Source organism: Neofelis nebulosa, chromosome 1 (assembly GCF_028018385.1).
Source record: "Neofelis nebulosa isolate mNeoNeb1 chromosome 1, mNeoNeb1.pri, whole genome shotgun sequence".
NCBI lineage: Eukaryota > Metazoa > Chordata > Mammalia > Carnivora > Felidae > Neofelis > Neofelis nebulosa.
In genome coordinates, this window is record NC_080782.1 from 83,780,135 (window position 1) to 83,807,736 (window position 27,602).

The following is a 27,602-nucleotide window of genomic DNA, read 5'->3' on the forward strand; positions in this document are numbered from 1 at the left end:
GAGATCATCCAGGTCAAAGTATGCAATGTCACTAAGTAATTATGTATTACTTGTTTGACAGTGTTCTCTGTGATTAGACTTTAAGCTCAGTGAAGGCAATAACATTATTTCTGTTCACTACAACCAAACTTAATACTTTTCCTAGAGTAGACAACCAAACAATAGTTTTTGAAAGGAAAAATAATACCTGTGAAACCCCATGGTCAATTACAAAAGAATATACAAGTGTACACGATTCATATTGACTATAACTAGTCAAATCCAGACTTGTTTCAATAGCCTATCAGGAACTTCATTTTATGCCTCCTTTCTGAAATGCATGCATCAAAATTTGGTTTTGACTATTTTTTACACAAGAATATTACTATTATCTATACAGCATACTGAGTAGCAGGTACTGCAGAAAAATGTCCTCTTTGGTCAAGTAACTTAGAGTGCCTCAATTTTTCTTATCTATGAGATGAGGATAATAGTACTTATTTCATAGACCTATTGATAAAATTAAATGATATAATATACACAGCAACCTAGACCACAGATGTATTCTAATGAATATTATTAATAGTATTTAAAACTTTATTAAGGTGGTAGCTCTCCATGGTGTTTCCACAGGTGATGACAGCTTTTGTTCTGGACTATCTTCCCAAGGATGTTTGCATTTCAGGTATGTTGGCGATAGCAAAAAGCCTTTGGATGACAGAGGTAGTGCCTCCCTCAGGACAAACAGCAGATTTGTTTCTTCACCAAGATAATAAAGATAATGTCCCCTTTAGGGGCAAAGGGTGGGTGCATTTTCTAGAAGCCATCTTGTAAGAGTAGATTTCCTAATTTTGAGATTCCTCAGCTGAGACACAAACCCTCTATGGGTGCAGCATCTACCTGGGCCAATCTGCATTGCCCTGTGCAACTTGAGGAGCTATAGTAACAACGTGAACCTGAAGCTGATTTGCCCCTGGTGCCCTGATTAAGTAACATCTTTGCCTCTTTCCTAAAGGCCTTGTGTTTTTGTCAGCATTTATGAGACTGTGACAGGCTATTTGGTTAGCTTGAAAACGGGGTAAAATCTCAGACCCTCCACTTCTCTTGAGAGAGCTGTCTCTTTAGGGTAGATATGTGTATTGTAAAGCCTTGATGCAGATGTTTTCTAGACCCTATTTCCTAATCTTGACATTGCATGTTTTTCATAATTCTAATTTTAACAATATATAAACAGGAGCTAAAGAGATAAGATTGTTTATTTTTACTTTGAAGAATTCAATCATTTTGCTTTTTTTTTTTTTTTTTTTTGATTGGGAAAAAGTTTGAGAAACACACAACTACTTTGTTTTTAAAAATTTATTTTTTCACCTTCCACAGACGACAAATGTGTGTAGTACAAATCCTTACTATCTTAATAAATACGAAATATTACAAATATATGTTGAAATCACACGAATATTCATAGTATTGACAGCAACCACTGCATAGACAGCATAGACAAAGGCAGCCATTGGGTAGCAAAAACCATCTATGTGTTAAATATAGAGTAACAACTGTGTATTTATTAATATACCAGGTGGTCTCTCATCTAATTTCCCAATGTTGATTCAGGTATGGGTACATAATTTCTAAAAAGACCCCAAATTTAATTTGTGTATGTGTGTTTGTGTGTGTGTGTGTGTATGTATCATTGTGTACATAAAACATATAGTCACATCTCAGAATGCAGTTAGGGATATGCTTTGTAAGGAAATATCATGATCTAGGAGCTAAAGAAGATAAAAAATGTTCACCAGGATCAAATTTGAGCAGATGGGGTCAAGTAAAGGATAGTGTGTGTGCATTTTAAAAAATTGGGGGGCAGCAAAATACAAAGACAAGAAGGTAAAAGTGAGTTGTAAGTAGAACCCAAATAGCAGACAAAATATACAGGACATAGATCTTACTTGAATAGTCCAAGACAGGAATAAGATAAAAGGAGAAGTAAAAGATGCAGTGTGCTTTACTGGAAGAAGCTGGAAACAGGAGAGGTCAAGAAGGAAGGCCTTGAGCAGGCAAGACTTCCTCCAATAAGGACCACTAACCTGTGAAAGGAGGAGTTCTCCATGATGACATGTGACCTTAATCCAGAAGACAAAGAGGTTGACTTGGGAGCTCAAGAACCTTATGTCTCCAAAGATCAGAAGACAGTAACTCATGCTAGGAAAAGAGGAAGAAAATGCTAAAGGTTTGGTAAACAAAAATATTTATGATGTAGGGAAAAAGTTCCCTGCATCCCTCGGTTCTGTTGGTACTGAGCAGAAGCATTTTAGTGTTCTTAAACCACATGCGTCAAGTGCTGTGGCAGAGGTGAGACCTGAGCTACATTAAACAAACATGAAAGTACACGTAATAGTATTTCTAAAGTGTGTATCCTTTGCAGATTTAGTTGTACTCCTGGGGCATCTGTCTCTGGGCTAAAGAACAAACAATGAGATGGCAAAAGATTTACTAAGAAGGCCAGAGAGAATGGAAGTTGGGAACTCGCATTCTGGTTTTCATTCACAGTATGTTTCCCTCTCTCTTTCCTAGGTGGTGGTGGTAGATAAGATAGGGCAATCGTAAAAAACTGCTTAGTTTTGTAGACATGGCCCAAATCTAAAACAACACCATATTTAAAATAATTAAAGTGTCAGGCATTCTTTTACTTGTACACCACATCTTTGTTTATTGTTCTGTTAGATAAAGCCTCTTGTCATTATACTGCAGGCAAAGCTGTTAACTGAGAAACTCAAATCCACACCCTAGACCTAATTTTTTAAATACAGTTTCCTCTTTGATCTACTGTATCTCTGAATTTAATTATGAGGTCTAACTTGATGCCCTGCCATTGTATCCTTTGCTCTTCCTGCTCTTTCTGTAGTTTGTAAAAAAGAAGAGTTTCGGTTTCTTTTAAAGCAAGCTCATTTTTAGTTAGTTCATTGAAAGGTGTCACCTTCTACTTCGTGTTGCTCCTTGGGTACTTTTATTCTTTGTCTCGTGAACTGACACAATTACCATCTCTACATTCTGCAAATATAGCTTGCAGAGCGGGTTTCCTAGGAATATAATTTTCAAAAGTGCCAGACATAAGAATGGCTCTAAAGCCATTTGATGAGTTCTCTGTTACATCTCCTCATTTGCTTCCTTTCCCAAAGAGATTTTTGATTTCTGCCTGGAACATGCTTATCAGCTTAAAGGTATGCAGCATCATTATGTTATGAAGATTTTCTTCAGCAGCAAGAGCACTAACCTTGAATGAAGCAGTTGCTAATCATGTTGCACTAAGCAAATAAAAGTCAGAACCGACCTAATCTTGCTTGCCTAATATCAGTTTCTGCAGACTTCAAGCGTAATGTTCTAATCACTGGCGCAAAACAGCCAATTAATTTGCTTTCCCTACGTGTTTTTACTGGCCAAGATGCATAGGGGAGCAGTGCATTCGGTCATAATCATGCTCCACAAAGATGGGAAATGTTCCCTTTGAGCTTCCAATCATTAGGCCAGCCGAAGTGAAGACAAGCCCATTGACAAGTGAGAATGGCAATAATTTATTTTCTATTGATGGGTTGTGACAAATCATGTCGAAGCGGTGGCTGCATACTGTGGGGCTCAGCTAAGGAAGACTGTGATGGGCAAAGATGAAACCCTTCACAGCTCATTTAGTCCAAATGTAGCCACCTGGGTGGTGAATCGGTTCAACATACCAGCCCAGGCATTCCAGCACAAAATTAGATCGCTAACAGGCAGGCCATATAGGGGTTCCTACAAGGCATTAATCAACAGGGTTGAGCTGTCAAAATGCAGAGTCGGAAATTAAGAAACACCAAAAGGATGAAAATGTGGCAATGCTGTCAAAAAATCAAGAATGTGATTCCTACTGCAGGATTCCAGCCACCATTAAAAAAGCTTAGAAGAAAAATGAATTATAAAGGGGTAAGGAGAGGCATCACCTTCTCCTGTGGAAAATTTTCCTATGATTTTTACACATGTTAATTAGTAAAAGCAGCATGAAGATTTATGTAAGCATGAGCACACCCCTTTTCAACTTAACACTGACAGGTCAGATTACATAGAAGTCCTTCTTACTGCTTCACAGCGTAGTTCATCCCTTATTTAAATTTCTCTTCTACCCAAACCTACTGATGTGCAGAGCATTTGATGTTTCACGCTGCTTCTGAATACAGACACTTCAAACTCTGCAGAATTCTTGGGCTTGCACAGCTTATTTTCTGAACACTCTTTTTGGTAGAAGAGAAATTTCTTACATCTGGAGGTGTAGGCTGTTTGTGTGTGTGTGTGTGTGTGTGTGTGTGTGTGTGTGAGAGAGAGAAAGAGAGAGAGAGAGAGAGAGATTACATTTTATCAATATTCTTTTAAGTGCTCATTATCTGCTTTCATAATAGAAAAAAAATTTTTAGTGCCATAAACAAATCGAAACAACCAGAGTTTCTGTAACCAAATTTTCCCTGTTCAAAAAACATGAAAAGTTTCTATTACCTAAAAATATATTCTAAATTCAGAAGAACTGCTTTCCAGGTCCCACACAGGTATTTCGCAAAGTGTGGTTCTAAGGACCACAGATCAGAGTGATCTAGAGTGCTCACTGAAAATGCACATGCACAGACCAGTATCTGGGATGGGCCTTGGAACTAGAATTTTAACTGGATCCCCAGAGGGATTCTGAATGCACAGGGAACATGGAAAACCACTTTTTCTTATGTGAATAAACCCCAATCCATTTTCAGGTGTAAACATTAGCTTCTTTCCAACCTTAACACGTCTTCCCATGGACAAGCTATGCTCCATTTGTTCAAAACCTCTCTACTCCTTTCACATTTGCAAGACTTTGATCATGCTGTGCCCTTCCTAGGTCCCTGCCCCATCTTTCCTATCCTCTGAGGTTCAACTCAAATGCTCCCTCCTACACAAAGCCTTCTCCATTAACTCCCAGCTAAAAGTGAATCTTCCGGCTTCTCTGCTAACCCAGCCTTTCGTTTTTACCTTTCATAGCATCACCACTTTCTGTCTGCTATTGCAGTGACCTGTACGCATGCTTTATCTCCTAGTTACTGGCTTGTTCACTCCTTAGGGCCTGACTTCTATGTCTGTTTATACCTCATACCACCTAACTCAGTGCCTTGTGCTATATGTATAGTAAATGTCGAACTGAACTGTTGAATAATAGATGTTAGTTAATTCAAACCCAAGCTTTATACTTTGAAGTCATTCACAAAGATAAGGGTTCTCTCTTACTGTGTGCTTGGAATGCTCATTAGAATCTTGGAATGGGTTTCCCTGTAAGCAAAATTACATGAGGCCTGTTATTTTGTTTATTTGTTTGTTTTTTTTTCCAACGTTTTTTTTTTTTTTTTTTTTTTTTATTTATTTTTGGGACAGAGAGAGACAGAGCATGAACGGGGGAGGGGCAGAGAGAGAGGGAGACACAGAATCGGAAACAGGCTCCAGGCTCCGAGCCATCAGCCCAGAGCCTGACGCGGGGCTCGAACTCACAGACCGCGAGATCGTGACCTGGCTGAAGTCGGACGCTTAACCGACTGCGCCACCCAGGCGCCCCTATTTGTTTGTTTTACTTAACTGCAGTTTGTCTGTAAAATGTTACTCTGATTTAGAGTTTCTAAGCTTGCTTTAATGATATTTTCCCTGAAAGAATATTTGTTAATATTTTAAGTCTTGAGCTGAAACAGATATTTAAAATGTATTAATTATGCTGGAAAATAAAGTACATTACAGTATTACAAACCAGTAGAGTTACTAAAAACCATTTGTTTTGTAAATATTTTAGATATTCTTAGTTTAAAAAAAAATACCACGAACTATATGGACTTACATATTTGATAGCTTTGTATGATGATTAACTGTCAATGGCTATAATTGTTTATGTCTGATTTGATTTAATACTAATATCATAGACCATAATATAGCATAAAACATGGAAGCCACAGTTTGGATTTAAGGAATAAGTTCAGCCTGATTGTAAAGCAAAGAAGTGTTTTACTTGGAGCCTCCCTATATTGTGGAAGTACATGAAAGATGAGACACAAAAGTGGATGAATGCTATCAGTTTTGTCAGTCGTGAAAACAGTATGTCTCCTTAGCCTGTTATAATTGTTTATTATCGAGGTACAGTTGACATATAACATGTTAGTTTAAGGTGCACAACATGATTCAGTACTAGTATACATTGCCAAATGATCGCCACACAGTAAGTCTAGTTAACATCTGTCATCATACATAGTTACAAATTTTTTTTTCACGATGCGGAATTTTAAGATCTACTCTTTTAGTAACTTTCAAATATGCAATATGTTATTATTTACTTACCATGTTGTATGATTGTGGTTATTGTTTTAAAACCCCCTTTTATCTATGATGTTCCTGTTTGTTTGGGCACCACAGAAATACAGGGAAAGAATGTTTGCAGGATACTTGAGAATATAATACTTGAAAAAATAAAATAACTCAAGCCAAACTTGTTCTAGTTAGAAGAATAGCCTTTTATCTGCCTCTGTCTTCAGTTACAACACTCTAGATGAGGAGCAGGAGCTGAGGAGATGCCTCTTAGTTTCCTTCACTGCCAAAGATAATTAGGGCAGACTACAGCCAGGGCAGAGTGGCTTGGAAAAGTCCTGAAGGTCTGGGAAAGTATGCTTTTAAAAAGAAGGTGATATGTAAGCTTACCCCTTTCTGACAACTTCGGTCGTTTTAGGACTGAGGTAAAAAATGTTTTCAGGGACCACACATTTCACAAAGTTTGTGTTGCAGCTTAATAGTCATCTCAGTAGGTTTAACTCAGTTGATAATTATAATAGAACAGAAAATTATATTGCATTTTTATTTATATTAGAGTTCTTGGTCACAGGCACCTAGGGAGCCCCTAGATATAACTAAAACCTAATTAGGAGAAAAGAACATTGCTGACTCAATATCTGAATTGGAGAGTAAAAGAAACACGATAATCCCTGATACAAAAACATATAACCATGTCAAAATAAAGAACTAAGAAGGACACTACCTTTAAAATACGCTCTCCACTTCTCTAACCAAAAAAGAACAGCAACGTGGTGTTTAATAAAATAGAGTCAATTTGATCCTTTGCTTAGTCCTCCATTCCAGAGGTGTATTAATGCCCTAAAACTATTTTCACAAACATCACATGTCACTTGGAGACAGAAGTGGAGTGAAAGGTTAGCCCACAAATGTTTGATGAACAGTGATTAGACTTTCAGAGGAGCCTGAAGGAGTGTGATAGATAAGCACTGAGAAAAGAAGAGAGATGAGAATCAGCCAGCCCATGGTAGGAGTTTTTGGGAAACCTTTGATGTGTGAGAAACACTGAAGCATTGGATGAAAGGTTGTTAACACTGACCTCAAGATATTCATGATGCAAGTATTAGAAGAACTCTTGATGGTAATCAGATTATATATTAATTTCAGAGAGGCTTGAAGAAGCCAGAGCACAAATAAACAACAAAAAGAAATAGCCTGTCCTTAAGAAAGTTTACCTTATCAGCATGAAAAACCCAACTATGACCTACACGTAAAACTCGGGGAAAAAGGGAAAAGGAAAGACAAATGAAGAGTATACATTGGACGAAGGATGGCACAGAGAAACACAGGAAGTGTTCAAAAAAATAATTCTCCAGAGTCTCAAAGAAATTACAGACAACATAACCTCTTGAAAACAAAGGACAATTCAAAAAAGTGGTACAATGACATAAAATGAAAACTGAGCTGGAAAACCCGGGAAAAATGGAAAAAGTAGAAATCATTATAGACTTGGAAGCCCCCTTAAAGGCAATAAAAATTAGAATATATAGTTGACCCTTCAATAACATGGATTTGAACTGTGCAAACCACTTTTTTTTTTATAATACTATAAATGTATTTTCTTTTCCTTAGAATTTTCTTAATAACATTTTCTCTAGCTTCCTTTATTGTAATAATACAGTATATGTTACATATAATACACAAAATACACATTAATTGACTGTTCATATAATTGGTAAGGCTTCCATGAAGTTTTCGGGGAGTCAAAAGTTACATATGAATTTTCAGCTGTTTGCGGGGGATTTGTGCCTCTAACCTCTGTGTTGTTCAACTGTATACTCCTGAAAATAAAGTCATGGGGATCAGAATTGAGAAGTTAAATTGTGGAAGATAAATCTCACAAACCAAATAAGGATAAAACTATAAAATTTATTATAAAGGAAATGATAGATATAGCGGACAAAGGAGGTTCAACAACCAAAAAATTTCTGAATAGAACAAATGGAATGAAAAATGATGTAATATATAAGAAAACATTCCTAAACAAAGATCTGATCTGTATATTGCCAAAGGCCCTTTATATGTGAGAAAACTTAATACAAAATAATCAACACCAAAACATATGCTAATGTAATTTCTGGTATTTAAGGATAAAATTACTTGGGCATCTTAGAGATGCCTGAGAAATTAAGTCTGATAAAGGAGAAAAACAGGTGTGTCTTAAACTTCTTCAAAGCAACACTTAATGACAGAGAACAGTGGGGCTGTGCCTGTTAGTTTCCAGGGGCAAAAAAAATTTGATCTAAGAATTTCATTCATAGGCAAGTTATCTTTCATATATAAAGACAACATTCTAAAGCAGGTAAGAATTTAGGGACTGGAGCACCCATGATAATTATTATTAGCAAAAGATGAATCCAAATAAAACACTTGATAAAAATTGCTAAGATTAAACAATTATGGAAATCTAGATATGTGGTTGAATGTTATAAATCCTGAAAGTGTAAAAACATACATAAGTGTGCCCATACACATACATAAACTACTGAAGAGTGGAGAAAAAGGGAAGTGGTAGGCAGGACCACTGATGTGTCAGCATATCCTTTTCCTTCTGCTTTCAAGAGATGCTTTTTAAGCACGGACTTCAGCCACTTCTAGTTCTTTCATAGTATTTTTTTTTCTTAAATAAATTTAAAGGATTTTTTAAGGAATTCTAACAATTCAGTGAGGAAACAGTTCTCAGAAGTCCATTTTTCACTTCACTTTTTTGTTTGTTATTTGTTATTAAAGCCATCATTTATAGAATTATCCTATTTAAAAATTTTTCTATGTTTTTGTATGAACATAGATGCTTAGAAAGACATTCACCAAATATTGAAGTTATTTCTGGGTAGTGAGATTTTAGTCACTATTAACTGCTCTCTATAGATGAGAGCATATAAATAGTTTTATTAATGAACAGTTTTAAATATCCAGAAAAGTGGATATTAATTAAATACCCAGAAAACTGGAACATCTTTCTGATGTTGTCTTTTGGATCTTCTTCCTCTTCATTTGTTCCTGGGTGGGGGAAGGTAAAACCCATTTGATCAGTGTATGTAGGAAGCTCACAGCAGCACCATGTTAATCTTTGGAAGAATTACAAAGAAAGCTAAAGTTATTTTTTGCAAAAAGAGCTTACAGTTTACTTAATGGTCTTTAGTTTTTTGCATTTGTTTGAATGCAAGGGCCATGCTAACATTCTGTGTAACAGAAAGAGGGTTTGCAAAGATCTGTGATATTTTTAGGTAGCTCTCTTACTCCCTGTTCACACCTAATCCAGGGCTCTCTTATCCAAGTAAATCGGCAATTTTTTATTTAGGAATTATTCAAGATATAAGGCAGCATCTTTGGGAGATACTTTTTGTGGGCTTGAGAGAGCAAAATGTAGATCTGAACTCTTTATTCTACCTAAAGAATATATTTTTGTGTATGTCTCAAGTCACTATTTTGGTTTAAGGGAAATTCTTGACTGAGCTGGCAATTTTCAAAGAAGTACAAATTTATATGTGCTCGCTTCGGCAGCACATATACTAAAAAAGAAGTACAAATTTATCAGATTTTCATAACCCACATTGCACCAGGAACAAAAGTGAATGATCTCACATATTGTGTCCTAGATTTTATAAAATAATTTGTTGCTGCTCTAAAGATCCTTTTAGGATGAATTAGTTATTTATAGATTCAGATAGTTATCCAAATATTTTGTCATCAGCTAGTTTGAATTTTTTTTCTAAGTACACTGTCATGTTTGTGGGATTCTGACTGCAAAGCTGTAATGATAACTACTTTTTATTGTCATGTTCATGAAAGAAGTTAAAATTTTGAAGATTAAGATAACATTTCATGATTGTCAAAGCTCCCAGCTTGACATACTACTTTCTAAAGTTTATTTAAAAAGGATGATGGGACTCTTTGGCAGTTATCTGGGTTTACTGGCATAAAATATATGGGAAGGAGATGAGGAGTTGTGTTTAATATGATAGGTCACTTACAACATTTGTGCAAATCGGCTACTCAAATATTTGCTAAATGGGCAGGCTTCCATGTGATTTTGAGTACTTGCTTTGTGATCTAGTTTACTTCCTATTTTTACAGTAAATTTAAACATCTGATCACCCTCTAGATGTCTTTACCTAGTACATGTCTTCAGTTTAATTGCAAAATTTGAAACACTTTCTTAAAATCATGAATTTTTTAGAATTAATCATATTACATGATTAACCACAAAGATCTTTCATAGTGAGGGCTATTAACATTTTTAAGTGGATACTAACAAATTGCTCACTGTAGTTGCTTTTGTAACTTTTGGTTCTGTATATTATTTTGTCCTCCAAGGTAAAATGACAGAGTGAGCATATTGCATAAAAACCAAGATCATCATTCTTTCACTGCCTATCACACTGTTTATGCTTAACCAAGCATTTATTTATTAGTTCTTAATGGTAAGGGCTACAAGGTTACTACACCTGAGAGAAAAATCTGTAAGACAGGCTTCCTAATTAATCACTGGGAGGGTTCACGAAGGTCTAGCTATTTCTGTAAAGTGAAGCATTTATGTTCTCTATTGCAAGTGTTGATCACGAAAATGGCAGGTAATGCTTTATTTCTCTAAGTTTCTGTTCTTCGATTAGAAATAATGAACCCTTTATTTCTGTGTGTACATGTGGACGCCATCATTAAAACTAGGGCCTTTGTTCAGGTGAGGACAGACAGGGATAGTTTTAAGAAAACAGAACTGTGGTACCAATATCTTAGGAATGATACTCAAATGCCACCCATGATGCTCTGAATTGAAGACCACTGTCTCAGAACAACAGGCTCTGAGACAGAACATTCAAAAGCAACAGTTCTGGCTGGCTCGGTTTGTAGAGCATGCAACTCTTGATCTTGAGGTTGGGAATTTGAGCCCCACATTGAGTTAATTTATTTATTTTTTGTAAAGAGTCACCATTTTGGAGTGCCTGGATGGCTCAGTTGGTAAGAGCATGTGACTTGGCATAGAACTTACATTAAAAAAAAAAGCAAGTTTCTGTTAGGTGAGAGTTACGATATGATAACCAGGATCATTTGCGTGTAGTCAGCTGGAGCAATGTTCCATACGAGTTAATTGAGTTCACAAACAAAAACTGCAGTGAAAATTGCAGCAAAGCTCCATGTGAAATGGTGACTTAACTGACAGCATTGAGGCTCTTTCCCAGATTGACTGAGTCACTGGGTTCTATTGCACCAACTCTCAGATAAAAAGGCACCAACTCTTGCCATATTTACACGTCTATTTGGGAAACCACACCCTTCTCCCCAGTCCTTGGTATCTGCTTTGGTGTGTTCCCTGGTGCAGGAGCTTCTCTCTAACCAGAAACAAAAAGCATTGGCATTGCAGGTGTTAATAGCCTGTTCCTCCTTCTCTAGCCAGGACCCTGACATTGGCAGAAATCACTACTTAAGCCACATCGTTGGCATAATCTACCTTAAAAGCACAGTAATATTCATTTTTTAAGCCCAGCACATGCAAACAATACAGAGATGTGTCCTCCCCTTCCTGTGTTCATGTACCGCAAATGTAGCACAGCAGGACAAGACATCTAATCTACATACACTCCCCTTGTGATGTTTCTCTTCTTCCTCACCTACATCTCTCCCCATTTTGACAATCCTTACATTCATATTTTAGTTGCAAGAGATGCAACTAACAGTAGCCTTTCAGTGTTGAGTAGCTATGTAAATGCTCGCTTCCTCCTGGCCATGCTGAGAACAGGGCTATGGGCACTGAGTCCCTAGTGCATTTTATTAAAAGAAAGGCACCTTACCCAATGACTGCTGCCTCCTGTCCTTGTATTGACCAAGGATTCTCTGGGTCACCCTCATAGCCTCAAACACTTGCTGTCTTCATTTTTTAGGTTTTACAGATCATGCTTTGGTAAAATACATTTTATGCAGATGCTACTATAGTTTAATAAAAGGAATGATCTTTAAAAATTCAAAGAAGTTGACAACTTAAGGTCGTGGGAAGTAGTAGATCCAAGGAGTGAGGGAAATGTGCTCTATTAGTGGGGAACATAGCAGGGGAAGACAGATCAAGAAGAGGAGTTTCTATAGAAGGAAGCAGAAAGACAAGGAATAGAAATAAGAGATAATAGTTATACTGTTCTAGGAAGTTTTTTTCTTTGTGGATTGGTTTAATATGGTAAGTGTAGAATGAGATGTGTAACTTCATCCAGGTCAGAGGTCAGTGGTCATGAGTTCAAGCTCTGGTTCTGTTTTATTTGGACTGTTCCATACTGGCAGAGTAGATTCCAGCAGCCTGAAGCCAGCCCTCTTCTACAGATGCAGGTGCTGGCCATTGGTGATCAGGCTGCAAGGCACAGATTTCCAACAGCGTCTCGCACTATTTTAAGTTATCCATCAGTAAAACCACTAGGTAGAATGCAGCCACATCCTGTTAAGGAAGAAAAAGCTTCAAAAAGAGAGCTATAAATCAATGACTGGCAATTAAATTTGTCTGAGGTTCTATAAATAATCAGACTTTTAAACATTAATTTTATACAAATTTGTACTGTACATGACTGTAGCATAAATGTGCTTTAATGGTTCTCAAATATTTCAAATTGAGTAACATTTAAAACATTATATATTTTATTCTACATTAATATGAAATCAACTTAAAATGTATATTAGAACTTACTGGATTTTTAAGTGGAAATCATTGATGCTACATGTATGTATTTATTTATGCCTTGTGTTGTCTAGAAAAAGACTGAAGATAATACTTGCACATATGCTCCAGATTATAACCCACATTCTTTCATAGGGACAAGAAATCAAACTCAGGGATTTAGAAAATTAGTTTAAAGAAATTGGACTCAGTCAACACAAAGAGGAAAGATCTGAGTTGTCCTCAGACAGAAATGAGTATGAAGTTTACCTGTGCTGTTTTGCCCCATGAGTTTGAGTAAATCACTTTCTCTCTCTTAATCTCAGCATTTTTATCTCTAATTTTGAGAATGAGACCCCATAGAGCTATAATGAAGATCTGGTAGAATGATGTTCAGACAGTCCCCCAGTCCGTTTTTTCTTTTCAAAGTTTTATTTAAATTCTAGTTCACATATAGTGCAATATTGGTTTCAGAAGCAGAATTCAGTGACTCATCACTTACGACAGCCAGTGCCCATCATAACAAGTGCCCACCTGAATACCCATTACTCATTTAGTCTATTCCCCCACTCCCTCCCTCCATCAACCCTCAGTTCGCTATCTTTAAGAGTATCTTATGGTTTGTTTCCCTCTTTTTTCTTTATTTCTCCCCCACCCCATATGTTCATCTGTTTTGTTTCTTAAATTCCACAAATGAGTGAAATCATATGGTATTTGTCTTTCTCCGAACGGCATATTTCACTTAGCATAATACACTCTGGCTCCATCTGCATTGTTGCAAATGTCAAGATTTCATTCTTTTTGATGGCTGGGTAGTATTCCATTATATGTATATATAACCCCATCTTTACCCATTCATCAGTTGGTGGACACATTTGGGCTCTTTCCACAATTTGGCTATTGTTGATAATGCTGCTATAAACATCACGATGCATGTATCCCTTTGAATCTGTATTTTTGTATCCCTTGGGTAAATACCTAGTAGTGTAATTGCTGGGTCGTAGGGCAGTTCTATTTTTAACTTTTTTCTTTCAGAGGGAATGAGAGAATCCCAAGCAGGCTCTGCTACTGTCAGCACAGAGCCAAACACAGGACTTGATCTCATGAACCATGAGATTATGCGAGACAAAATTAAGAGTCAGATGCTGAACTAAGCCACCCAGGTGCTCCTCTGTTTTTAACTTTTTGAGGAGCCTCCATACTGTTTTCCAGAGTGACTGCCCCAGTTTGCATTCCTACCAACAGCGCAAAAGTGTTCCCCTTTCTCCACATCCTCACCAACACCTGCTGTTTCTTGTGTTGTTAAATTTAGCCATTCTGACAGGTGTGAGGTAGTATCTCATCGTGGTTTTGATTTGCATTTCTGTGATGATGAGTGATGGTTAGCATCTTTTCATGTGTCTGTTAGCCATCTGATGTCTTCTTTGGAGAAATGTCTATTCAGGTATTCTGCCCATTTCTTCACTGGATTATATGTTTTCTGGGTGTTGAGTTTGAGAAGTTATTTATGTATCTTGGATACCAACCCTTTATCAGATAAGTCATTTGCAAATATCTTCCTCCATTCCGTAGGCTGCATTTTAGTTTTGTTGTTTCTTTCACTGTACAGAAGCTTTTTCTTGATGAAGTCCCAATAGCTCATTTTTGCTTTTGTTTCTCTTGCCTCTGGTGACAATGTGTACTAAGAAGTTGTTCTGGCCAAGGTCACAGAGATTGCTGCCTGTGTTCTCCTCCAGGATTTTGATGGTTTCCTGTCTCACAGTTAGGTCTTTCATCCATTTTTAATTCTTTTTAGTGTATGGCATAAGAAAGTGGTCCAGTTTCATTCTTATGCATGTCGCTGTTTTTCTCAACACCATTTGTTGAAGAGACTTTTTCCATTGGATATTCTTTCCTGCACTGTCAAAGATTAATTGACCACATACTTGTGTGTCCATTTCTGGGTTTCTGTTTTATGGGTCTATGTGTCTGTTTTTGTGCCAGTACCATACTGTTATGACTACAGCTTAGTCATATAGCCTGAAGTCTGGAAGCATGATGCCCCCAGCTTTGCTTTGCTTTTTCAGGGTTCTTTGGCTATTAAGGGTCTTTTGTAGTTCTATACAAATTTGAGGATTGTTTGTTCTATCTCTGTGAAAAATGCTGGTGGTATTTTAATAGGAATTGCATTAAATGAGTAGATGGCTTTGGATAGTATAGACATTTAAACGATGTTTGTTCTTCCAATCCATAAGCATGGAATATTTTTCCATTTCTTTGTGTCCTCTTCAGTTTCCTTCACAAGTGTTCTACAGTTTTCAGAGTACACATCTTTTACCTCTTTGGGGAGGTTTACTCCTAGGTATCTTATTGTTTTGATGCAATTGTGAATGGAATCAATTCCTTGATTTTTCTGCTGCTTCATATTTGGTGCATACAAATGCAACAAATTTCTGTACATTGATTTTATATCCTTTGACTTTGCTGAATTCATGTATTAGTTCTAACAATTCTTTGGTGGAGTCTTTTAGGTTTTCTATATAGAGTATCATGTCATCTGCAAATAGTGGAAGTTTTACTTTTTTCTTGACAATTTGGATGCCTTTTATTGCCTTTTGTTGTCTGATTTCTGAAGCTAGGACCTCCAGTACTATGTTAAATAGTAATGGTGAGAGTGGACATCCTTGTCTTGTTCCTGCCCAGAAAAACTCTCAGTTTTTCTCCATTGAGGATCATATTAGCCATGGGGTTTTCGTATATGGCTTTTATGAGGTTGAGGTATGTTCCCTCTATTCCTATTTTATAGAGGGTTTTATCAAGAATGGATGCGTATTTTGTAAAATGCTAGAAATTTTTTTTTTTTTTTTTGCTAGAAGATCGTATGGTTCTTATCCTTTTATTAATGTGGTGAATCATGTAGATTGATTTGTGGATACTGAACCACACCTGCAGCCCAAGAATAAATCCCACTTGATGGTGCTGAATAATTCTTTTAATGCAGAGAGTACCACAGTCCTGATGTATAGTATATATGCTCAGCTAAGATTAGTTTAGGACCCAGATGGATACATGGAAAAAAATGCAAGACAGAATTAATTAGATGTTGCATTTTGCAATACGGACATTAAATGTGAAGGAGTTTAGAGTCACTGAAAGCTGAAGTAATCAGAAAAGATTTTGTAGAAAGTTAACAAGCGTCTATAAATATGGAGAGGATTAAAGAGTGTCTTACTTAGTCTGTTTGGGGGTGGTATAACCAAATACCAAAAACTGGGTGGCTAATAAAAAACAAACATTGATTTCTCAATGTTTTTAGGGCTGAGAAGTATAAGATCATGGCATCTGCAATTTGGTGTCTGCTGAGAACCCATTTTCTGGTTCACAGACAGCTGTCTTCTTACTGTGTCCTTACATAGTGGAAAGGACAAGGGAGTTCTCTGGGGCCTCTTTTATAAGGGCACTAATCCCATTCATGAGGGCTCCATCTTTATGATCTGTTCACCTCCCAAAGGTCCCACCTCCAAATACCATCACATCAGGGATGAGGTTTCTATGTATGAATTCTGGGAGAAGACAAACATGCAGTCTATAGCAGGGAGTAAGAAGATGGAACCTTGCTAGGGGAAAGAACCTGAGCAGAAACAGAGGCATGAATGAGTAACAGCAAGTTAGGAGGTGAGGCCAATCAGTTCCACTGCTGTGGCCTGACAGTGACAGGAGCAGATGGCAAGGGAGATGTTTGGAGACAGACAATTGGCTTCATTTTGGATTTCCAAGACTTGAGGTAACAAGATGTCCGAGTGAGAATACGTCTTGCATAGCTAGAGATGGGGGGGTTGGCGTTTTGAAAGGGCGTTTGAAAGGGCGTTTTGAAAGATTCGGAGGTCATCAGCCTCACAGTGATAGTTAAATCCAATGAGCTGTCAGTGAGAGAGGAGAGAGCACAGACCAAACACTGAGTGTGTGGAGGATACTATCTAGTTACAGAGTAGAAAGCAGAAGAAGCCCAATCAAAAATCAATCCACAAGAAGGGTGGTCAGAATATTAGGAGAAAAGCTAGGATAGTGGTGTGGAGGCCAATGAAAGAATGGCCTTTAAGCAAGAGGGGGTAGCCAGAAGCCTGAGGAGGGCAAAGAAAGGAGGTGGTCTATAAGTAGCTGCTCCTCCCTTAGAAGAATGAAACCGGAGGCATCTGGATGGTTCAGTTGGTTAAGAATCTGACTTCAGCTCAGGTAATGATCTCATAGTTTGAGTTCGAGCCCCGCATCTGGGTTTCTGCTGTCAGTGTGGAGTCTGCTTTGGATCCTCTGTGCCCCGCCTCTCTCTGCTCCTTCCTAACCTGCAAGCATGTGCACACATAGTCTCTCTTTCTCTCTCTCAAAAATAAGTAAACTTAAAAAAAAAAAAAAAAAAAAAGAAGAAGAAGAAGAAGAAGAAGAATGAAACCAGTATACCCAAAGTGAGCCCTGGAAGGAGAACCATTGTTGGAGGAAGAATGTTGACCATCTGTTCTGCTTCTGTTGGTTCTGCCTTTTCCTTGGGCTCACTTGTACAGATGATTTTCTTTCTGCTCCTCATCTCCTGCCTCCACATCCTGATGCCTAGACTCACATAACACCTCTTTTTGTGTTTTGTCCAGAACAACTAATTTTATTCACCCTTAGAACAACTGGGACAGGCTAAATCTTTAAGAAAAGACTTTACAAAGTACTAGGAAACAACAGAAGAAAATAAACAGAACTAGACTGTCTTGGTTCAAACCCAGCCTCTCCCATTTAGTAGTTTCATAACCTTTGCAAATTAATCAATCTCTCTGTGCCTTAGTTTTCTACTCTGAAAAACGGGAATAATACATAGTAAATATTTCAGTAGTACATATTTCATAGGGTTGTGAGAACTAAGTAGATTTAATGTCTATAAAATTCTTAGATGAGTACCTGACATAAAGTGCAATTAAGTATTTGCTATTCAATTAAATAAATACAGAATAGAAAGAATTGAAAGAGCAGTATGCATGTTTAAAAGCATAAATACTAAAGCCAGACTGATTGGGTTCATATCCCTGCTCTGTTATTTACAAGTATGTAAGTGTGGACAAATTACTTAACCTCTCAGGGCCTCAGTTTCCTTAGTTATAAAATGTGAATATAATATTAACTACTTCATCATGGTGAGGACTGAATGAGTCAATATATATAAAGTGATTAGTAAGTACTGAATAGTTAACAGCGATTACTATTAGCTCTGTGGCTTACCAATGCAGCATTCTGACCACGAGGCATCATGAGTACGGTCCCCTTTTACACCCGATATAGGCAGACAGGCTTCCTTTGGGTCTTGGCAGTCTACTCTGGTAGATGCAGCTTCTTTCATGTCTTTATCTCTTTACCAGGAGCAGGATAAATCGACCACCTATTCTTTCACCAACCTAAGCCTGTTCAGATTTCCTCTTTGTAATGACTGTGTGCTGACCTTACCCTTCAGAAGAATCTTTCAAATCAACTAGGATGGGGTGCTGTCTCTTAGAATAGAAAACATTTTTAATATAACCACCTGCAGTTGGCATTCATTTAATAAAATGCAAGCACGATTAAAATGAAGACAACATAGTCATAAGCAGAGAAGGAGAAAGGAACTTTGTTACAGGAATTTAAGGGTCATGGCTCTAAAAGATCCCTTCTCTAAAAGCAGAAACATGCAGGAAAACCAATTCCACATCTATAAAGTCTGGAAATGTTTTTATGGCAGAGGCAGGGGTTTTTCAGGTCAGGGACAGTGTACCTGACGGGAAGGAAATCTCGCTGCAGAAGGAACCTGAACTCAGCTGTATCTGCCTAGAACCACCATTTCTTGCTCTGATGTCTGGGGAGTAGATGGAAGGTAGCTCCAGCCTAATTTAACCATTCTGCCACTTGCACAGACAAGGGTAGTTCAGAAAAAGTTCTTGTCAACTGGATAAAGAACTGCCTTTATATCTCAACCATTTGGATGTTTCAGCTTGCAGATGCTGTGCAATCAGCAAGTGTCCATATGAAGATAACTTTAGTCGTTTTCTCAAAATAACAATCTATAAAACATAAATAGTAAATTTCTTTTTACCATAAAAGAAAATTAGATTATCAGAAATAGAGGCTATAAGTCATATGTTGTACGTCTGAACTTTTTATGTACCATAATAACTAATCACTTGGCTATGAGGGCACTGGGGAAATTACAATAAATTATATTTTGTGGGGTAAGCACCACATGAATGAAGGCAAGAATATTATAGAAGTGACCTTCACCTTGTGTGATGTCATAGAAAAAAATGATGCTGCCCTAATAACTTCATAGGGTTAATTAGTTTCAGAGAACACACAAGAGGCGGCGATGTCACAGAGCTTTTTTATTTTCTTTCCCGTGGGAAGTTGGGCTAATAAAAATGAAAAACATTTCAAGTAGCTAAGTAAGAAAGAAGAGTTGCATGGTTAGAAGGAAATGTTTTAGTGCTGTCCCCTTTAAAGGCCTAGTTTTCTTTCTCCTTAAGCTGCAAATCTTACTGTTTTCTCATGCATCTTTAACCACCAACTTGGGAATCTCTGAAATGACCATTGTTTCCAAAACTTGCTCTGAGGATGGATTTTTTTTTTTTTTTTAATTTGCTAATGAATACAAATCCATTTAATCAGATAAGGACCTCTGCAGATAGGGAGACATTTATCTGTATAAAATATGTGGCTCTGTTTGGTCTTGCCACTTGGATCCCCCTTGGGGGTGGAGGTAGTTTCCCCCGTCGTGCTGATTTCAGACCAGTAAGTTTGCTGGTGTCAAAGATGGGCTGCCGCATTGGCTGGCATCTGGGGTACAGAAGGCTAATTCTTCTGAATAGAGCCATTGATGATCACATTTTGGAGAAACTTAATCATAGAGTAATTAGGCTTTAATTCTTACAAAAACTTACAATTAATTGGATCTTTTATATAACTTTTCTTGTTTGATTTAAAGTACCATGTAGGTTATAGGAACTTAAATATGGATTTAATTAGAATTGTTTTATGATTTTAATGAGTCTTAAAAGTCTTTTGATGAGCAGCTTGTATAATTATGGTATTTAAAATGATTGGGTAAATGCATACTTTTATAATTTACCTTTCAGGAAACTATATTTTGGAGGCTATTTTTTTGCATGATGAATTGTTTCATTTTATGTGCAGTTTTTTGTGGGGATGGGTGCTTAGTCCTGCCCCTAATCACCGAAATGTTTTCTCCCTAGAATGAAATTAAACTTTATAGAATCAAAAGCATCAGGCGGTAGCCCAATACTAGTTAAATTTAATCACAGAAATATTTTTGTTTTTATTATAAAGAAGACGGAACCACTAGTAAAACTTTTAGCTGGGCATTCAGTTTTCCTACATAATCAGGTACAAACAAGTTACCTGAAGACAAGCTCTTTTTCTAAATAGAAAAAAAAGGTAATTTTAGGCAAATGACTTGAAATAAAAACAAAATGACATGCAGTACTGAGTTGTCAACTATTTAATGTACTGTCAAAACAAATGGAAACGAGTAATTTCAATAAGCCTGCAAAAAATTTAAATTAGACAAGGAAAACATTACTTTCTCCTCTTTGAGTAGGTCCTGTCCCAACTGATACTAAGCCAGATAGGTAGCATTTGATCTTTTTGTGATGATTTAAAAAAAAAAAAGTGTATTAAATAAGTAATATTAGGACACATGTTTGCATTTTCCATTATTAATGTAATTATTGTGTTATGTCCTTATGTTCTATCCTTCACTTTCCAGTTCAGGGGAAATTACTTACATGTGCTTGAAAATCAATCAGTGCAGTTCACAATATCATAAGAGTAGAGGAGAAAAACCATGGAGTCATTGCAACAGATGTAAAAAAACCTTGGATGAAATCATTTCATGATAAAAACTCTCAGAAACTTGTAATAAAAGCAAAGTTATTCAACTTGATTAAGGGCCCCTATGAAAAACCTACAGCTAACATAATACTTAAGGTCAAGAACAAGGCAAGGATGTCTTTTAGTTAATGTTTACTTAAGGTCCTATCCAGTGCAATTAGACAAAGGAAATAAACGGCATGCAAATAGGAAAGGGAGAAATAAAGCTATCCTCATTTGCAGATGACACGATGGTATAGGTATAAAACTTTAAGGAATTTACAAAATAGCTATTAAATTTAACGAATAAGTTTAGGAAGATTGCAGGATACAAGGTCAAGATAAAAACCAGTATTTCTATATACTAGTAACAAACAATTGACCATGAAAATTTTTAGATTTTATTTATTTTTTATTTTTTAGAGAGAGTGAGCATTAACAGGGGAGAGGGGCAGAGAGAGAGAAAAAGAGAACCTTAAGCAGGCTCCAAGCTCAGCATGGAGCATGATCCCATGACCTTTGGGTCATTACCTGAGCCAAAATCAAGTCGGACCCTCAACCAACTGAACCACCTAGGTGCCCCAACCATGAAAAAAAATTTAAAATCTCCACTTAAAATAGCATAAAAATACTCAGGAATAATTTTTTTTTTTTAAAAGATGTTCAAGACCTAAACATTAAATTCGCTAATTCTCTATATACTCTGGTATCTAAATTCTATGCAACCCCAATCAAAATCCAAACAACATTCTTTGAAGAAACTGACATGATTTAAAATTTACCTTAAAAGGTACCTGTGCCTGCATGGGTCAGCCGGTTAAGTGGCTGACTCTTGGTTTTGGCTCAGGTCATGATCTCACAGGTGATGGATTTGAGCTTCATTGGTGGGCTCCGTTCTGAAGGTAGGGGGCCTTTGGGATTCTCTCTCCCTTTCTCTCTGTACCTCCCCTGCTTGCAATGTCTCTGTCTCTCTCAAAATAAATAAATAAACTTTATAAAAATGAATTTTTATTTATTATTTTTAAATTTTTAATGTTTATTTTTGAGAGAGAGAGACAGAGCATGAGCAGGGGAGGGGCAGAGAGTGGGGGAGACACACAATCCGAAGCAGGCTCCAGGCTCCGAGCTGTTAGCACAGAGCCCGACACGGGGCTTGAACTCAAAGACCAGGAGATCATGACCTAAGCCGAAGTTGGATACCCAACCGACTGAGTCACCCAGGAGCCCTCCCCACCCCCCAAAAAGAGTTTTTTTTTAAAAAAAAAAGTGAAAAAGGAAGACAAAGTTGAAAAGTTGAAGGAATGTTGTCACCTGATTTGAATACTTAGTATAAAGCTACAGATCAAGACTATGTAAAACTGGCATATGAATAATATAGGCATATATGGAAATGGATAACAACAGAGTCCAGAAATTAATCTACACTTACATGATCAATTCATTTTTTAGAAAAGTAGCAAGGTAATTCAATGGAGAAAAAATAATCCTTTCAACTGGATATCTGTATGTGGAGAAATATTAGCCTGATGCTTAACTTTCATAATGATTAACTCAAAATGAATCTTAGGCTTAAATACGAGAACCTAAACTATTAAACCTCTGAAGACAAGAAAAAAGAGAGAAAATCTTTGCTACACTAGCTTAGGCAAACTTTCTTAAATAACATATAAGAAGTACAAACAATAAAAGAAGAAATAAAATGGATTCTCATCAAGATTAAAAACTTTCGATTAAAAAACTTTTCGATTAAAATCTCATCAAGATTAAAAACTATGTCCTTCAAAAGACATAGTTAAGAAAACAAACAAACAAAAAAAAAACACATCAAGGCTGGAAGGAAATTTTCACAGAACACTTCTGGCAAAAAGCTAGAATCTGGAATATATAAGGAATTCTTACAACTCAATAAGAAAAAAAAAACAACTACATTTTTAGAATGGGGAAAGATTTAAACAGACACATCACAAAAGATGATAGACAAACGGCCAATAAACAGTGGTAAAAGTATTCAGTATCACTAGTTGTCAGGGAAATGTAAATTATAACCACAATGAGATACTAATACATACTTACTAGAATGACTAGAATTAAAAGGACTGACAATAGTAGGTGTTGATGATGATGGGAATAAGTGAAACTTCCATACATTGCTGGTATGAATGAAAAACAATATCGCCATTTTGGAAAACAGTCTGAAAGTACTTCATAAAGTTAAACATATATATTTATTGTAGAACTCAGCTATTCTACTTCTTGGTATTTTAGTCCAGCGATGTAAAAACAAATGTCCAAAAAAGATGTCACTGCAAATGTTCATAGCCACATTATTTGTAACAGCCAAAAGAGAAGCAGCCCTAACCCTAAAATCTATCAACTGTTGGATGGATAATCAAAGTGTGGTATATCCCCTATGATGAAAATACTACTCAGCAATAAAAAGGAAAAAAAAATTAATAACTCAAACATGAACAGATCTCAAAAATGTGCTTATTGGTGGAAATACAAACTGGTGCAGCCACTCTGGAAAACAGTGTGGAGGTTCCTCAAAAAATTAAAAATAGATCTATCCTATGATCCACCAATAGCACTGCTAGGAATTTACCCAGGGGATACAGGAGTGCTGATGCATAGGGGCACTTGTACCCCAATGTTTATAGCAGCACTCTCAACAATAGCCAAATGATGGAAAGAGCCTAAATGTCCATCAACTGATGAATGGATAAAGAAGTTGTGGTTTATATATACAATGGAATACTACGTGGCAATGAGAAAGAATGAAATCTGGCCTTTTGTAGCAATGTGGATGGAACTGGAGAGTGTGATGCTAAGTGAAATAAGTCATACAGAGAAAGACAGATACCATATGTTTTCACTCCTATGTGGATCCTGAGAAACTTAACAGAAGACCATGGGGGAAGGGAAGGGGGGAAAAAAAAGTTACAGAGAGGGAAGGAGGCAAACCATAAGAGACTCTTAAAAACTGAGAATAAACTGAGGGTTGATGGGGGGTGGGAGGGAGGAAAGTGGGTGATGGGCATTGAGGAGGGCACCTGTTGGGATGAGCACTGGGTGTTGTATGGAAAGCAATTTGACAATAAACTTCATATTAAAAATAAAGAATGTTACAATAAAAAGCAAAAAAAATGTGCTAAGTGAAAGATTTTAAAAACAAAAGAGTAGGTACTATATGATTCCAATAATATGAATTTTAGAGAAAGCAAAAGTATGATGACAGAAAGTAGTTGAAGTACTGCCTACAACCAGAATTGGGAAATGATAGTACAAAGAGACCATGAGAAAACTTTTTAGGATGAGGAAATTCTTCTGTATCTCAATTGTGGAGGTTCAATTTAATTGTATGAGATTACTAAAATTCATTTCAAATTAATGAATTGCACTGCATATAAATAACACTTCAATATATATATATACATATATATATGGTTTTGTATATATATATATATGAATATATTTTACATATGGGGTTTCCCAAGAATGCCATGGTATAATTTACATGAGGTCTCTTACCTGTACTATATCCTTTCACTTTTTTTTTTTTTAATTTTTTTTTTTTTTCAACGCTTTTTATTTATTTTTGGGACAGAGAGAGACAGAGCATGAACGGGGGAGGGGCAGAGAGAGAGGGAGACACAGAATCGGAAACAGGCTCCAGGCTCCGAGCCATCAGCCCAGAGCCCGACGCGGGGCTCGAACTCACGGACCGCGAGATGGTGACCTGGCTGAAGTCGGACGCTTAACCGACTGCGCCACCCAGGCGCCCCTATCCTTTCACTTTTAAAGATTTGTACTCAAATTTTTCCTCAACTACAGGATTAAAAATCATGCTTAGTTAAAAGGCCTACAAATATAAACCTATTAGTCATTTAACTACTTAGATATTTTCTTTTTATGGAATACGCCACAGGAGGCCCAAAACTATATAAAAGTTTTAGAAGTGAGTCAGCCTCCTTTATAATGAAAACACTGTTGTCTTAAGAATGTAGTCAGAGGATGCTGGCTTTTGTAACTGAAGGATATAATCATATAGAAATACTTCTGTGATTTTTGTTTTCTTCTTTATTTTTTAGACTGTAATAATCCCACCTGATAATGTATATGATAGTGACTGGTGGGAAACATGCAGTTAAATAAGCTTACAAATTACGCTTCATTGAAAAGGACAACATGATTTTGCTGTTGTAATTATCAGAGCAACTAAGAAGTATGTTCTTAATTGTCTGCTTTTCTGTGTACCTGTTGAAATGCCTTTTTCCCAACCCTATCCACCTTAGTGGTCCATTTAATCAACTTTATACAAAACTACTAATATTACTTAATAGAAAGTCAAATGTAAAAGACAGAAACATCTACTGAATACAAGTCAATGTATTAACCAAAGGGGCACCTTCTCAATATGGCTATGAAAATGCCCAATCTATTTCTTCTTTTGGCTTCCACTTACTTTCTTAAAGAGTTTCTCTTCAACATTTTGACTTAACTTTACCATTGTATTGTCTGAGCTAATATTAAGTTACTACATAGAAAATTTCCAGACCTTTGGAACTAATCAGAGTCAATCTATTGAAGATAATCTTCTTAAATGAATGATTGTAACCTAAGAGATGTTATCTAAGTATTAAATCAACTACTTATTTTCTATTTTGTTTCCTATTTATTATATTTAAGTTTTTGAGTAATTATTTTCTTTAAAGAGAAAACAAAATCCTCCTAGCTAGTCTATGCTGAGCGAATTTACTACCCCATTCTGGATCAGGTATTTCCATCTTAAATCTCCAAATATCTAAGTAGGATTAATTAAGAAAGATATTTATTTTCAAATATTTGAAGAGCTCTTACCTACCATCTGAGACGGTCTTGGTTTTGAAATTTTAACTGGACAGTTTAACTGAACTTTGGTAATTTCATACAAATAAACTAGATTAAATTGGTTGTACGATTGTATCTCCACAATCGAGACATAGCAGACTTCCCTCATCCTAAAGAGTTTTTCTCCTGCCTGTCTCCTGGGTAACAATTTCCACTTCTGGCTCTAAGTAATAATTCACCTATCATGGAAGATGGTCTTCTTTTGAGCTGTTTTAGAGGATAATTGTTACTAATGGATAGGAGTTAAAAGAGACATCAGTATGGCTTAAGGAAGAACTTTCTGACAATTAGATGTTAACTATTCATGAATTAGGAAGGTCTGAATACTTGCAAATTTAAATCAGCGCCTCACAGTCTCTTCCCATTTGAGTGTTCTCTGACTCTCCTGTATGCTTTGGAAGGGTATGTTCTGGTTAGTTGCATTTTCTGAGTAACTCTACGGTAACTTCAGTTTTTTGTTTCAAACACTTGGTGAAAAGTCTTTATAAAATGTGTTACCACGGTGTTCTATTGTATTTTCCTGGCGTACATTGTGTTAGATTTGTTTTCTTTGATGATTTTGATGATTGAGAATGTTGTGATGACTTGGGAGTCACCATCATTTCTGAACATTAATCATCACTAATAAAGTTATCAGTGTAGATATAAGGGAGTTTAGGTCCTGTAATTTGCTTTTTAAAAAATAATTTCCTGCTCTCAGCTTTCTTTTCTCTCCCCCACCTCCCACCTGACCTCCTTTACTCTGTGGACTCCTCTTTCTTTCCCATCTGTGCCCAATCCCATCAACTGGTTTGCCAATCTGAAGCTGTACTGGTTAAAAAATGCAGTGTTCTTTTCTGCTTGTTTTCATGCCTTCTAACCAGATTTTTAAATTTACCTTTTCTTCTTCCTATTCAACAATTCCTTACCCTCCTTGCTGAATCTTACCCTTACTATATGCCTGCATGGATTATTTCAACAGCCTCCTTGTTTCCAGTCTCTCCCAATTATGATTCACCTTTGTATTTCACTGTCAGGCTAAGCTTGTATTAATTCAGGATTTCATTCCTCAGCTCAAGAACTTGCAGTGATTTCCTATTACATGATCCATCAAGTCCAACTATTCCCTCTAGGCTTTTATATCCCTCCACAAATGGCTCTACTGCATGATTTCAGATTCATTTGTTGTTCTATATACACTGGTCCTTCTCTGCCTCTGGAACACGTTACTACTCTCCTATCTTTGCTTAACATGACATTGTTGCTCAGTTATCTTTTCTCTATCCAAACTGAAGGTATCCTTCAAGTACCACTTACTTTGTAAAACCTTCTTTGGCAGCTCCTATCCATACTGACCTTTTTTTCATATCCATACCTTTTAAAATTTCTAAACAATGGAGAACGCTTTGTGCTCAATGACTTCTTCATTTTTACATGTTAGTTCTATCTCTGTGCTGGAGGGCAGAGAGATTTTATATTGAATGTTTCCCTACAAATATTAAGTAAAATGCAGGGCACACAGTACATAGCTTTCCTAACTTTACAGTGTACTTTTCATGTATATTTTCCCACTGATTATATATTCCATAGGTAAACTAATTCAACACCTACCGACTGGCTTATTTATCATGCATTCACTATCACTGCCATTCATTGCCCTTAAAATCTCTTCTTACCTCTTCTTTCTTTTTTGTTTTTTAATCTTCTTCCCTCTTCTTTTCTTCCAAATGTAAATATTATTCATTACTTTATGAAGATCCTATATTGATAAGGAAAGAAAATTATAAAAACAAAGGTATGAGTCATCTATAACTATATAAAGCCAATCTTAACTATTAAAGGTTTTGTACCATTTTTTAAAACTTAAAAATGGCCTAAACTTATT

The 27,602-nt window shown here is 36.5% G+C and overlaps 1 protein-coding gene and 3 long non-coding RNA genes across 4 annotated transcripts in view; 1 reads left to right on the top strand and 3 right to left on the bottom strand.

Moving 5' to 3' along the window:
* The window catches only part of LOC131483402 (uncharacterized), a 32,322-nt gene extending 26,987 nt beyond the window's left edge, over positions 1 to 5,335 (bottom strand). Inside the window, exon 1 of the long non-coding RNA XR_009247770.1 lies at positions 2,064 to 5,335. This is a non-coding gene — a long non-coding RNA (uncharacterized LOC131483402). The remainder of the gene's footprint in view (positions 1 to 2,063) is intronic.
* Positions 1 to 27,602, top strand: part of KIAA0825 (KIAA0825 ortholog) — a 387,603-nt gene that overhangs the window by 324,429 nt on the left and 35,572 nt on the right. The gene's annotated exons all lie outside the window — the stretch shown is intronic.
* Positions 6,113 to 9,828, bottom strand: LOC131484431 (uncharacterized). The gene is made up of 2 exons (XR_009248339.1): positions 9,288 to 9,828; positions 6,113 to 8,129 (listed from the first exon to the last, which is right to left on the bottom strand). It is a non-coding gene; the product is annotated as an uncharacterized LOC131484431 (long non-coding RNA).
* On the bottom strand, positions 12,571 to 27,500 carry LOC131519356 (uncharacterized). Its single transcript, XR_009265697.1, has 2 exons — positions 27,394 to 27,500; positions 12,571 to 12,766 (listed from the first exon to the last, which is right to left on the bottom strand). It is a non-coding gene; the product is annotated as an uncharacterized LOC131519356 (long non-coding RNA).